The sequence below is a fragment of the Neopsephotus bourkii genome, unplaced genomic scaffold (assembly GCF_033783945.1).
Source record: "Neopsephotus bourkii isolate Nb327-2 ecotype Australia unplaced genomic scaffold, CSIRO-AGI_Nbou_v1 NB_1600, whole genome shotgun sequence".
Taxonomy (NCBI): domain Eukaryota; kingdom Metazoa; phylum Chordata; class Aves; order Psittaciformes; family Psittacidae; genus Neopsephotus; species Neopsephotus bourkii.
This window is the reverse complement of record NW_026902076.1, coordinates 6,640,232-6,653,897: the sequence shown is the minus strand read 5'-3', so window position 1 is coordinate 6,653,897 and position 13,666 is coordinate 6,640,232. Positions and strand designations below refer to the sequence as shown.

Here is a 13,666-nt window from a genome sequence, read left to right as displayed (position 1 = left end):
AGTACCGCCTACTCCTAACAACTAACCTGAGGTGTAATTACTTAACTGCACTGCTTTTTTTTTTCTCTTGATTTACAATGCAGTTTTATAATCCAAGCGTACTGTTAATAAAATACAGTACATCAGAAATCTATCACAAGGCTTGTCAGCTACACAGAAAACAGTGAGCCTTTAGAAAATGACTGTCCTAGTTCTGTTATGCAAAAAGGGCAAGGAAGAGGAACTTCTTTGTTTTTCTTAAGCAGTTCATTGATTTATATACTTCTATCATGACTTTTTTCACTCTTGTTTTCTCCAGATTAAATAAAAAAAAAAAACCTCCATCTTTTCAGTCTTTTTCCCCACCTGAGTCTTTGTTACCCTCTAATTATATTGTCACAGGACTTCATTTATTTCTGCTGTTTTGTTTTTTGGTTTATTTTCACTTATATGACCAGGAGACCAAAATATCAAGAGTACATGAGGGCAAACATGATGTATACAACGTCATAACATTATCTTCAGGATTAGTTTGTATCCTAATCCTTACCATAGCACGGCGTGTTGTTTTGCTTCGGCTACTCCTCCACTCAACAGAAGATCTCCTCACACCATCTGCAGAATACCGGAGCTTGCTAGCATAGTTTTCCCTTCCTGCTCTCACTTCAGCAGTTTAAGCCAATTGCAGCTCTTATATCTCCCTTACCTATTTGTCTTCACCAGTGAACAATGAGAGAAGAAGAACCAAGAAGGAGTAAAAGACCAGCGTCAGCTGTCTCATCACATCTTGCCTCCTTGTACTTGGCACTTGGCCAGCCTACTCACCTCACCCTAGGTTTGCCCTACTGCTCACTGCAATGACTTATCTTTGGTGACCAGGAGAGGTGCAAGGCAACAATGATAAGTTGAGTAGGGAAAGGAGGAGTAAAAAAACATCTGGCTTTGAAATAGGAGGTGTAGAGAAGTGGAGAGGGAGAGAGTAGTGGGTATTTTTCGGTGGTGATGGTAGAGTGGTGGGCAGTAGGAGAAACCACTGTAATAAGATTGTTCAAGGATTGGTTGCGAATCACAGAGATACAGAAATGATAGAAGGGTTGATAGGTTGGAGAGTTAGAGTTTGTTTTTAACCCACAATTTCTTCAAATTATTCTTTTGTTTCAATTAGAATTGAAGTTTAATTTACATTTGTTGTACCTAAACAAACACTTCTGAAGATTTAATTCTTTAGTCTTCTCCACAGAAAAAATCGCATCACATTTGTTATCATCTTACACAGTTTATCTCTTCTCCAGCTCATTAATAACTGGTACATCAAACTAAGCAGAACATGGTGCTTTTCATCAGGTATCTCTATGTTGAATAGTAAGGATGAAGTTTACCTCATTAAATGTTTTTGCTGTCTAAAAGTAGAATATGTAGTCCAAACTAGTCACCAAAACTACCTTGAGAAAGCCAGATGCCATGAAGCACTTCCACAGGGTGAGCCATCTCATCTAAGATAAGACAATTTGCCCCTTGTTTTCTGTCTCTTTAGCAGTTTCTGGTATGTAAGTGGAATTCACCTCTAATGTATTACAGCTACTTAATTTCCTTGAAAGCCTCCTTCAAGGGTCTCATAAAACGCTTGTTGAAATTCCAAATTAGTTACAATAACTGCCTTCTTGTACCTACAGTTCAGTTCAAATACTCTGGAGTTAGGGAAGTGTGATTTTATTTTATGGCAGCTGTTTTTTTCAGCTTTACCATTTGATACCAATCAAGATGTGCTGTAAACAAGAGACCATCATTTATAATTCATATCTTTTTTTCATACTGAAGCAAATCTGAAATCTAAAATTTCTAACTTTTTAAAAGGAGATTATACTTTCTGCCATCAAACTCCCCAGGTGGGGTTGATTAATTTAATGAGGTATTACGTCTATTTTGACAGCATTTTCCTTAAAATCTTTCAGCGTGTCATCCAGTCTTGCTACCTTGTCACCACCTAGCACCTCTCCAGAACTTTAACCACTGCTACCGCTTCCTTGTATTGACTCCAAAAGCTATTTTAGGATACATATTTTTTCATCATGCTTACTGAGAAAGACAGTCTGAAAGAAATGTAATTATTTCTTGACACCAGTACCATATTTAAACACATTAATTTACAGTAGTGGGTATTATAATGGATTGCAGGTTGTGGAGGGGGAAAGGAATCAGGAATCCAGTTTCACTCCTCTTGAGTATTTGAAGATCATAGAATCATAGAATGACTATATACTGGAACTGTAAAAGCATGTTTACAGTTAGAAGAAAACAGAACCAGAAACTTGAAATCAGCAAATACAAACCTCCTCCACATAATACTTGGCTGTGGGACACAAATGGTACTCAGTGATTCAAAAGTATAACAATTATTTTGTGGTTGTTTAGGATTTGTTTGTTTTCCCTTGTCGTTACCACAGGTCATCAATTCAAAACTATGTAAGAGGAATCTCCCATGTTACCATTTATTGTTATTTTTCCCACTGTATTTTTAACTAACATTTCTACTGTTCCCTTGTCATTGTTCATATTTTTCTTGCTCATTTTACTAGTAGAACAACCTTGGATTTCAAAAAGGGGAGGGCCTCTGTTTTGAAATAGAAATTATCAGTTCAGTGTAATGCATCTAATTCAGTATATATGCATTTACTATTTTCATAGACAAAAGCAAAATACTGCAAAGCAACTTCCATCACATTTTTCTAACACCTGCTCAACTAGCCTCATTTATTTAGAGTTGAATGCCCAAAGGAAATATCTCCCATTTATGCAAGAGTTAAACTTTCAGACTAAAATATAATCTCTGCACAGTCAGACTAAATTAAAAGATACTTCAGCAATCCCAGGAAGTTAAGAAGATCTGAAGAGAAAACAAAATACAGCATAAGTTTTAGAAAGCTTCATCATCTGTCATGGGTTCTTTTAATTTTCCCCCCTTCTTTTTTAATCCTTACAATAAAAACGATCCTATAAATATAGAAAGAGATTTATCACAGATGACAAAACTATGAAAGGCAATCATAATTTCTGACACTTCATTCCAATTCCTTCTTCTTACTCCTAGCATAAAATTTCCAGACAAGTTTTGTAATAACCTACCAGGGGTTGGTTGTGCAGCTCCAGGTAGTGTCACAGTTCACAGCCATAATGTACTGGTAGATCTCCACCAAGAGTTATAACAGTACTTGGGTGACTTGCAGTCTGCCATTGCTGTATGTGTTTTTGCAATAATGCTTCATAAATACCTTGCTGCCTCAGCATCTGATAACTGACTGATTCCCCATAGATTCCTTATGGAAAATATTTCACATTTAAATTATTGTGAAATACTGTCCCTTCTTATCTCCCAGACACATTATCCCCACAAATATTGTAAATGCTGTAGCAAAAGGTTTATCTGTTCTAATTAACATGTATGGATGAATGAAAACATTCATAATTGCATTTTATTCCTCTTGAGCATTTAATTCACCATGTGTCCACTGGAAAAAAAAAAATACCTTTAGCCTGAAAAATATCAGAATGTCAACAATTCACTTTTTAAAATATTGAAGTTAGAGTGAGAAGAGCTGATTAGCCAAGGCAAAGTTTAGTAGGATACAAAACCTTGTATCTGTATTTTGTGGCTTCAAACCCAGTTTCTTTCAGTGGAATCTGAAAGGTTTATCAGAATCACAGCTTTCAAGGCCAAAAACATACCTTTTGATCAAATATGAAAACATTCGATCAAATGTGAAAACATTCGATCAAATGTGAAAACATTCGATCAAATGTGAAAACATTCAATGGATGAGAGATCCGGAAAACCCAGACTTGCCAAAATTATTTTTTGTTTATTTTTCCAGAACCTTTTGGCCTGTAATATCAGGCATTTTCTTTGCATTGCTGGATTTGGACAATACAGGCCACTACATAAACTAGGCCAGCTGCTTTTTCACCTCATTTTTCTGGTTGTATTCTATATTGTTTTAGCTTTTCAAAATTATCTTAAACCCCGAAACATGTCTGCTGCACATAGTTTTCCAACATAAGCCTTTCTAGGTCAAGTTCCCCTCCTCACTCCCAAACATTGTTTCGCTATTTATGCTCAAAGTGTTATACAGCTCCTTTTCACAAGAGAATGTTAGGTGCTTGTGTTGATTTGCTTGCTCCCTAGTTTTCTTTTCAGTGTTCTTCTTTTAAGACACATGGCTTAGCTATGGTCAATACTCCAGGAATGAGGCCTAAGTTATCCAAAACTCATCCAAGAGCATGACACCTACCACGTACAACTCATTTCCTGAACTTTCTAACCCATAGGCAATGAAATTCAGCAGAACACTCCCTTGTTGGTTTGGAAGGCCCCTGAGTAATGAATGTTTTTGGCCCACACATGTTCGGAAGTGCTTGTTCAGATGAACATAGCACCTGCCTGTCTCACAACTAGCTTAGGTATATGGTGGAAATGTTACCTCAAGTTTAGAAACAGAGATAGATATACATTCAGTTTTAAAATACAGCATTTTCACAGCAGATTGTCACTATTCAATTATTTTTCCTGTAGTGTTTTGCCTAAGCAGTTGTTCTCCAGTTCATATTTTTGCATTTAATTGTCCTCCTGCACCTTACAAGCATAGTAAAAATGGGGGTTTGTAATAAACCATATTTTTACAGTATTGCTGATTGATATGGCCTATATTTATCACTTGTATTACATTAATGCATAGCCTTAGGGCCAGGAATAGGGGCCCTTCTGTGCTGGATGCCTGCCACATATTCAATAAAAAAATAATTCCCTGCCCCAGAGAGACTACTTTCTAAACATAGAGTTGGATAGAACAGGTGGAAAAAAAAAAAATAGAGAAGGCAATAGTGAAACAATATTTTTTCATCTTGCAAAACTAACTGCTATACTACACAGCAACTTAAATCTGTTTTCCCATGTACCAAAGGCAAACTATTTTCTAGTTTCAATAGCTATCTCTTTTCCCATCAGTTAAAAATATTTATATCAATCTTATTTCATTTGACTTAATCATTTTTAAATCACTTTCACTGAAGTAGAAAAAGCTGTTGAGCTCCTTTGTTTAAACATGAAACATAGCAATAATCACTCTTTGGTATTCTTCTAATTAGCTAGATCTCCTCATGGAGGATAACAAATGCATACTAACTCAGGACAATTAGAAAGATGCTAGTAAATGTGACACCATAGTTCCTCACGGAATACAAAAGTAGAGCCAATATGTAACCAAGCAGCTTTCAAAGAAAATTACCACATTTCAGGAGCTAGAACTTAAAGCTTTAATCGGGATGATTTCAGGAGACAGGGACTCATTACACTTATCAGTCAGTATTCACCCAGTTACATTTTGGTCCCTTCAGTTGGTGCTAGACTGCAGAGAAAATGAAAGTTATCAGTATTAAAAAAATTGGCAACGCTGTTGAATCAGTAAATTTCAAAGTGCTGGGACTAACTCACAGCTAGCAAAACCGGCAAAAATCCTTGAACTTTCATGGAATTCCAGTATCCTCTCCTGTCAATGTTTCTTATGTATCTGACACAGTATACTGTTATAAGGTAATAAAAAGTCTGGAAATTAGAAACAAAACCACAACTGATCAGAAGGTAGACTGTTTCATTTTGTTAATTTGCTTTTTCCCAAGACCAGATTTGTTTCAAAGTGTAATGCTGAGGATGTCTCAAGGAGAACACTGTAGACATCCTTCCGCTCATAGAAGCTTAGTTGTCTCTTCTTGTGACTACTTTGAGACACTGTACACAACTCAGAGGCAGCTCCTGAATGTTTTACCTTATCCTCTATAATTCGGTATGTATCCACTACAGAGCTCACAGATTCCAGTAGAAATCATTCTGCAGGCTTCAGTATTCATTGGATCAGACCACAAAAGATAATCCAACTAAAGCTGTATTTTAAAGTATGAGAATTTAAATTATTCTATTCATGTGTAATTCCAAAGAAGCCCTATCCCATCAAAAGATACTTGCTAAATTCAGCATGAATCTCTCTTTCAATAGTCATATCCAAAGGGAAAGGACAATTCTGCTGGATTTCAAAATTAAGCCTTTGGGACCAAACATTGCTGTCTTATCTCTATGAGAGGTCCTCACGACTTTCAGTCCAACATCATGTCCAATACCCAAGATAAGCAATTAAGAGTTTGAAACAGTTTAAAACTAAGGCACAAGTTATAAAACTGCAGTATACCTTTGAGAGCCAGGCAAAATATTTGCTACTGTAACTTTCCCATCTTGCCAAAATATTTGTTATCTCAGAGTCAAAATTTTTCAGATCCACACTCAATGGCATCTATAAGGTAGTCCCACTGGTGTCAACCTGGCACCACAACAAGTACAATAATAGTCTGGACATCCAGAATAGGACTATAATAAACATGTAGTTCCAGAACATTACAAAACCAAGAAGAGCTCCAGGTGATGCTAAGAAATATATATTTATGTTACAAATGTAAGGCCTGATCCCATCGTCTTCATTCAGGTTAAAAAAAAAAAAAAAAAAAAGCAAAACCACAAAGACTTTTCATGTAATACAAAACATTTCCTAACCACAGAGGTATTTTTAATTGTGAAAGTGATTTAATCCTTATTTTTCATTACCATCTTATAAATAATAGAATTCTTGATTTAGCAATCCTTTCTTACATTAAGGAGTTGCCTGTCAAAATAATCCCTATCATTTCAGTAAGTGCTTATGGATATATGGACTAGTTAATTTAAAGCTTTTAGAATTGGGGCCCATTTTAGAGAAAATGGATAAAGGAGAAAAATCCTACCAACTTGATAATGAAAAGACAAGTCTGAATCATAGACAGGATGCTTTAAAACAGGAGGTGAGGCATTCCTGATTCTGCATGCAGCATGGCATGTAGGGAGTCCACAGAAATCTCTATTTTGTGTCTAAAAACAAAAGAAAAAACTCTGCTTTTGGAATTGGCACATGCAAATTTAAGGAAGTGACTTACCTGTTTATTTGCATCACTGGCTAAAGAGCAGTTTTCCCCACAGGCTATAAAGCCATATATTTGCATCTTGCCTAAGATCCCATCACTTTCTATCCATTGACAGACCAGCACGGAAGAAGGTGTCCTTGAGTGTCAGAGCAAAGTGGTCTCATCTGTGAGGAAGGGAAGAGATACATGCAGAAATTAAAGGTACTATGGAAATTTCCAAAGAAAGAGAAAGTGTCCTGGAGTGGCCTCTGCTGTGCTTCTTTTCCCTCATTTTGTAACAGCACCGATCAATGGACTCATTGCCTACTGTAATTCCCTGAAGTCATTACTTTACAGGTGAATAATTTATGGCTTTATAAAGAGCTCTGGGATGTTTGGTTATGTCAAAGGTGTTATTGAAGTGCAGATTGTAGTTGTATCCTAAATAGGACAAGATTACCACTGGGATTTATATCATTACTTTCACTAATTATTTACAGCATGGTGCCAGTCACATTGTAGGTGTATTTGCAGCAAAAGAAGAAATGATTCTGTGTAGGTGAACACAAACACTATTAGGTAGTAAGATATCCAAAGGAGTGCATGGCATTGACCTCAAGTGGTAGAAGCAATGATAGGCCAGACAAGGAAATCCAGTGTCAAAGACATTAAGCAGACTTCTCAATTAGAAGGGTTAATTTTCACTGTGTGTATTTCTTAGTCCTCGTCTGACCTAAGTTGCCTATCTTGTGACAGTGTGGAGTAAGGAATGGTTCAGACTACACCAGAGCCACAGCATCGAAGAGTGACTAGAGAACAGCTTAAGAACTACTGTGTAAATGTCTGCTTATGGGGACAAGTACAGCAACTGTGGGCAGAAATTTCATTGCCTCCCTACTAAAATGGCAAGAAAAAGGAAAACAAGACATGATTATTCCCCACAGAATTCAAGTTCTTATCCCTGCAGAGTCTTCAGAGTAGGAAAGTACATACCACATGGTAATAGTTATCCAATGTGTCTATAAGTGGGCTGGGTCCCTGAGGACTACAAGTGTGAGAGCATCCTTAGATCCAGCCCCAATGACAGAGACATGGGAAAGCAGTAAAATTTTCTTTTTAGTGTCAGGTACTACAATGATGTAAGGACTCCTTTCCCTCAGAGGGCTCACATCATTAACATTTTCTCTCAGTCTTAAGAGTAAATCATGCCATTTAGTCACAGTCTATGACAAAGCACAGCCATGCTCTTTCTGAGCTCTCACACCCTCACCTTCACCTTTCCTATATGATGGGAGCATCCCAGCTTGAAATAAGCTGCAAAATCCAAGTCACTCTTTTCAGTGGGTCTTCATGTCTTCTATTAGAACCACAGAACTCCACTTTCAGGAAGCTTCTATTTCTACTTGCAATGGAGGGGCATAGTACAAATAAGTATTCAGAGGGACCTTCAACAATAGTGCCATCACTGGGGACAGATTCACAAAGTGAATTAATCATTATCAAACCAACACTGTGTTATTTAATTAAGGACTGTGCTCCTAGACTCACCAGAGCTTAAGAAATGTCTTAATCTTTCTTTTCATTATTTAGCAAATAATCATTTGATATTTGGTAGCTTGTGATTTACGGAAAACAAATCCCTCCAGCATGTGTGTGGAGGGGGCAGAGGCGGAATTCTACTCTGTTTATTCTGAATATTGCCTAGAGTCAACTTTCAATTGTGAGAACACATTTCAAGGGATTAGTTACTGGATTTGGAAGAATTATGGTTTCAGGTTTCTGACTGAAGAAAAGGAAAATCTAGCCTACTAAAAATTAGAGGGTAATGTTGAATGCATAAGGCAGGACATCTGTGGCAATATGTAACTGCAGAGGGCATTGGAGATTACATAGTGTCTGTGAAGAATTGGAAGAGAAGAACTGGAATGAAACACATTGGACTTTTTTTTAATATTTTCCAGTTATAAAATTTTTTTACATTCCTAACAGTATATGTCTTCCTGCACATTGAGTGGAAGACCTTAATTTCTGCTCTGTAATTAAGGAACTATACTTGGGAAGACTGTTTCAGGTGGGAATATTCGGTCGTTGGATTGTTAATGCTGTAGCTTAAACTCAGCTGCTAAGTACCACACAGCCGCTTGCTCACCCTCCCCTTCCCCTGGATGGGATGAAGAGAGGACAATTGGAATCATGTAAAACCTGAGGGTTGAGATAAGAACAGTTTAATAAATAAAGTAAAATGCAGTGATAATAGAAAAAATACCAATAATAACCATACTGATAATAATAGTAAGGAACAACAATTTTTTCTAATAACTTTGTTTAATAGGTGTTGCTTTCCTACTATTTGGAGTACCTACTGAGGAGCACCTCCAGTATGAAGACAGGGTGAGAAAATTGGGTCTGTTCAGCCTGGAGAAGAGAAGGCTGCGTTGAGACCTCATAGCAGCCTCCCAGTATCCGAAGGGGGCCTATAAGAATGCTGGGGATGGACTCTTCATTAGGGACTGTAGCGATAGGACAAGGGGTAATGGGTTAAAACTTAGGGGAAGTTTAGATTGGATATAAGGAGGGAGTTCTTTACTGTTAGGGTGGTGAGGCACTGGAATGGGTGTCCCAGGGAAGTTGTGAATGCTCCATCCCTGGCAGTGTTCAAGGCCAGGTTGGGCAGAGCCCTGGATGACGTGGTTTAGTGTGAGGTCTCCCTGCCCATAGCAGGGGGGTTGGAACTAGATGATCTTAAGGTCCTTTCTAACCCTAACTATTCTATGATTTATGATTCCAAATTCAGAAAACACAAGTGATGCACAATGCAATTGCTCACCACCCACCAACAGATACTCAGTCCAACCAGAGCAGCAATCGCTCCCTTCCAGGTGACTCCCCCTAGTTTATATAGTGGGCATGATGTGCTGTGGTATGGAATACCCCTTTGGTTAGTTTGAGTCAAGTGTCCTATTTCTGCTTCCTCCCTGCTTCTTGTGGAAAGTCCTTGTGAAAAGTAAGCACTACTGAGAAACATCTAAAATATCAGCATGTTATCAGCATTATTCTCAGGCTAAAGCCAAGACCCAGCACTGCACCAGCTACTAGGAAGAAAACTAACCCTGTTCCAACTGAAATCAGAACAGTTGGGAACCCCCAGATAAAGAAAGAAAACTAAATCTGACATGTGTGATGAATGTGCTTTTAAGACATATTACAGGTCAGCATCAAAGAAATGCAGAGGCAGAGAAAAGCATTCTGTTGTTTTTCAGGAAAGAAAACACATTGAACACTTACATTTGTCTTGGATGTCAGATCTGAATACTGATTATTATCCGACTAATTGAACCCAGCTTATTTGGGATTGAATATATTCATTGCTAGAAGTTACAACTGGATTCACTAATGAACCAGAAGACTGATGCTCCTTCCAGAGTTTAGCTAAGGGCAAATCATAGGCAAAATAAAAAGTGAAGAAGGAAAACAGTGATCAGGGAGCCATCATGATGTAGAAAATGGCAAAGGAGCAGAAACATATTTTCCAAGGGAACAAATCCTCAGGAAGAAGAGCTGATAATATATGCAAAAAAACAAAGCCTTGCAGGAGGTCTGGCTGCAGAGACAACACAGGAAGGAAAACCCAGGGAAGTTAGAATTGCACTGGGAGATAAGCATTGCAGTCTGTGAACTATCACCGCTGAAGTTGTGTAGAATCATGGAATCACAGAGTCGTTTCAATTGGAAGGGACCTTTAAAGGTCATTCAGGTCAAACCCCCACCCTGTAATGAGCAGGAACAGCTTCAACTAGATCAGGTTGTCTAGTTATGCTAGATGTAACTAGTATAGAGGTGGCAGTATTCTGGGTTAACTTAAAAATTAAACCCTTGTTAGATACATGTGTTCTTCCCCCTTTCCCATAGTCATGACTATTGCTGTATTTACCGAAACTTACATACTTTTTGTTATTAAAGTGATTTATCACAGAAAAGCTGAATTAAAAAAATGAAAAGAATATGAAAACACATAATCCAAAAACTCAGTAACTAAATTCTAGACTTGGCCAAAGGTGTACTGATATTTCCCAAATACGGGTGGCAGCAATTTGTGCTCCTTTGTTTGTTTGAACAGAAATAACAGCAAATTACCAGGATCTATGAGAGAATTAAATATCAAAGATTCATTGTTTCCTTCATTAGCCAGACATGGGGTATGTCTACACGGCATTTTCCTAGCAGAAGCCATATCATTCTACCCACCTCCCGAACCAGCTTCAATTTGGGAGCCAGTATGCATGTTTATAACCCAGACGAGCCTGAGATAATTTGCCCTGCCTCCCTGCAGGCCTTATCAGCTTGAACACATCCCACCTCAACCATACTGCACCACTGCATCACTGCATCCAGCTACCTCCAAGCACAAGCAGAGACCATGCTTGTCCTCCTGCAAAATTTTCGTGAATGCATCTACTGAGACCCATGTGCAGAAAGATAGCAAGCAGTAAGTACCTTACAGCAGCATTGCCAAAGGAAAAAATTTGGCCAGCTGGCATAGCACTAGGATCTATAAATGCTTTCTAGCTGGTCATCGCTTGTACAAATCTGACAGAGAGGCAGGGAGGAATGATAGGGGAGCCAAAAAAGCAAGAGTGCAATTTCAATACCATTGCATATAAAATAGTGCCATGACTGGAAACTCACAGATCTGAAAATAACAGGCTGGAAGGATCTACAGCTTCACTGGTTCATCTCAGCATCATTTGCTGCTCTACTTAAACCAGGCGGACCACACAAAGAGGTTGTAAGAGGGAAAACATGATAAAAATACTGACATATTCCAGATGGTCTCATAGAGCTGTGCTTATAAAGGACCAATATTTCATAGTACTGTTTCTGTGCCAGTTTTGGAATGCTCAGTGACAGATAAGGAAGAGATGGAGGTCATTGTCAATCATTGTTCTAGTGGAAGGTGTTCCTGCCCATAGCAGGGGGTTTGGAACTGGATGATTTTTAATGTTCCTTCTAATTTAAACCATTCTATGATTATGGATTAACAAAAAAAAAAATTACTGATGGGTATGCATTTGCACCCAGCCTCCCTAAACAACTCTCATAAGGATGTAGAAAGCAAGCCTGCTCTGTGATGGGTGACTTTAACTTAAGTGCTATTTGCTGGACAAGTGGCTCATTTTGTTACTAAAAACTTAAAGGTGAAAATTTAACACTATAACACCGATGTCTAAAACTCAGTATCATTAAGTCTCACCTGGGTACCTCAGGGGAGAAATAAGCAGTTCCAGTGAACAGTTCATACTATCCTAAAATAGATGTCTAAGACAAATCAGTTAAATCACACCCTAGAAGTTGCTTATTTCTATCTGCAAAATATATCAGAGTGGTTAGCTGAAATTTAGTTGTCTAATTCCGAGAAATCTAGAGGAAGTAGAGGTGAACCTCGCTCATGATTCTGTAATTATTTCTCAGGTCAAAAAAGTTTCTTTCTTACTACAAGAAGGCCTATGTTTTATAATTAGATTTGAATTAATGATAAATCATATGTAGCATGGGTAAATGGGAAACGAATGGTGTACAATTTAAAATATAGGTGACTTCTGATTTAAATTAGTTAAATTAGTTGAATCAATTTATTATTAGGCATAGCTAGGGTTTCAGGAAATTGGAATTAATGTTCATATGTATTAGGAAGAAGGGTCATCTTAGGTCAGCTGTAAGTCTTGTTTCAGGAGATGTAGATGGAATAATTATAAACAGTGATATAGAAAAGAGAAATATTTTGTATTAATGAATTTGATATCTGAAACAAAGAAGTTTTTTTATACACCTTTTCCATCTAAACACCATCTCTATCAAAAGAATTGCATGACATAATATCTGCTAAAAATAGAACCTTTCAGATTAACTCATACCTTAGAGCCAATTATTTTGAAGGGGTTAAAAATGGTTTTAATCACTTTTTAATTTCTAATTTTAACAGATCTTAGAAATCTTGGATATTAAAATGACTTGGAAAACTGCCAAAGTAATTCCTATGTTTCTTAAGGGTGAAAAATATAACCTAGGAATCATCAGAAAAATTACATCAATGTGTATTCCAGAAAAAGAAAATATGGAACTGTTAGATCAGGATTCTATCAACAAACAGTGCCTAAGCATACAATTAATGCCAGTAAACACAGTTTTGTAGAAAATAAATCTTGTCAAACAAACCTTTTTCCTTTTTTTTTTTCTTTTTTGTGACAGGGTCACAGGTCATATTGATAAAGGTGTCCATGCTGGCACAGCAGTCTTCATTTTTAACAAGGCATTTGACAAAACACTTTGGTTTAAAACCAAACTTGAATTGGGCAGAATTAACAGAGTGTACGTTAGATACAATAACAAATACCTCAGAGTTCAGAAACCGGTAATTAAGAAATCAGTGAGCACAGCTGCTTCTACAAGGTTACCCCAAATAGTAATTGCTCCATATATATAAAGAAAGAGCATATGTACAAAGCATAGCAGGGTAGTAAATAACAAAGATGATGCTCAGCTGCAGAAATATCTGAGAAGTCTGCCAAAACAGCTAAATTCCAACAATGTAATTTTAAGGATGACTAAATGCAGAACATAATGTCTGGGGACCAGGAATGCAAATTATAGGTACAGAAAGTGGGACTCCTGGAAAGTAGTAGCTCAGAAAAGGACTTGAGAGTCAGTGTAGATA

General features: G+C 37.4%; 1 long non-coding RNA gene across 1 annotated transcript in view; it reads left to right on the top strand.

The window, feature by feature from the left end:
* Positions 1–7,519, top strand: part of LOC133222554 (uncharacterized) — a 48,220-nt gene extending 40,701 nt beyond the window's left edge. Inside the window, exon 3 of the long non-coding RNA XR_009728311.1 lies at positions 7,091–7,519. This is a non-coding gene — a long non-coding RNA (uncharacterized LOC133222554). The remainder of the gene's footprint in view (positions 1–7,090) is intronic.
* Positions 7,520–13,666: the final 6,147 nt, after the last annotated feature.